At 47.3% G+C, this 1,271-nt stretch overlaps 1 protein-coding gene across 5 annotated transcripts in view; it reads right to left on the bottom strand.

Annotated features, from left to right (window-relative positions):
• JUP (junction plakoglobin) overlaps positions 1 to 1,271 on the bottom strand; it is a 26,996-nt gene that overhangs the window by 2,777 nt on the left and 22,948 nt on the right. The window lies entirely within an intron of this gene.

Here is a 1,271-nt window from a genome sequence, read left to right as displayed (position 1 = left end):
GGCCTCTCCCGTTGCCGAGCACAGGCTCCAGACGCGCAGGCTCAGCGGCCATGGCTCACGGGCCCAGCCGCTCCGCGGCATGTGGGATCTTCCCAGACCAGGGCACGAACCCGTGTCCCCTGCATCGGCAGGCGGACTCTCAACCACTGCACCACCAGGGAAGCCCGATTCCGGTTTTTTTTATCAAACATTGTAGCATAAAGCATTTTCCCACATTATTCAATAACTTTTCTTTAAAAATCTATGAGTTCATGGGAATTCCCTGGCGGTCCAGTGGTTAGGACTCTGCACTTTCACTACCGAGGGCGTGAGTTCAATCCCTGGTCAGAGAACAAATCAGAAGCAGCACAGAGCAGCCGGAAAAAAAAAAAATCTATGCGCACATATTGATACTCAAGAGAGAAAGAGACAGAGATTTGGATGGACCTAGAGACTGTCATACAGAGTGAAGTAAGTCAGAAAGAGAAAAACAAATACCGTACATTAACTATTAATATTTGTGGAATCTAGAAAAATGGTACAGATGAATCGGTTTGCAAGGCAGAAATAGAGACACAGATATAGAGAACAAAAGTAAGGACACCAAGGGGGGAAAGCAGGGGGAGTGGGGGTGGGGGTGGTGGGATGAACTGGGAGATTGGGATTGACATGTATACACTGATGTGTATAAAGTAGATAACTAATAAGAACCTGCTGTATAGGGGTTTCCCTGGCGGTGCCAGTAGTTAAGAATCCGCCTGTCAATGCAGGGGACACGGGTTCGAGTCCTGGGCCGGGAAGATCCTACATGCCGCAGAGCAACTAAGCCCGTGTGCCGGAACTACTGAGCCTGCGCTCTAGAGCCCACGAGCCACAACTACTGAAGCCCACGCACCTAGAGCCCGTGCTCCGCAACAAGAGAAGCCACTGCAATGAGAAGCAGGCGCACCGCAACGAAGAGCAGCCCCTGCTCGCCGCAACTAGAGAGAGCCTGCGCGCGGCAACAAAGACCCAACTCAGCCAAAAATAATACATAAATTAATTTTTAAAAAAAGAACCTGCTGTATAAAAAATGAAATTAAATTTAAAAAACAAAGAGAGAGAGAGAGAAAGAGAATGCTACAAAGCAAAACAACAACAAAAAGTAAAAAACCGCACCAATCGCAAGGGGAGGTAGCTACCGGCACCAATTCCTTACTCTGAACATTAATAATTAAAGGAAAGAAATTTCAAAAACTAAAAGCTCTTCTTCGACACCACTGTCTATGACCACATGATATAATGGACCGTTC

This window comes from Neophocaena asiaeorientalis, unplaced genomic scaffold (genome assembly GCF_003031525.2).
Source record: "Neophocaena asiaeorientalis asiaeorientalis breed wild unplaced genomic scaffold, Neophocaena_asiaeorientalis_V1.1 scaffold1, whole genome shotgun sequence".
NCBI lineage: Eukaryota > Metazoa > Chordata > Mammalia > Artiodactyla > Phocoenidae > Neophocaena > Neophocaena asiaeorientalis.
This window is presented reverse-complemented; position numbering and strand designations above follow the sequence as displayed.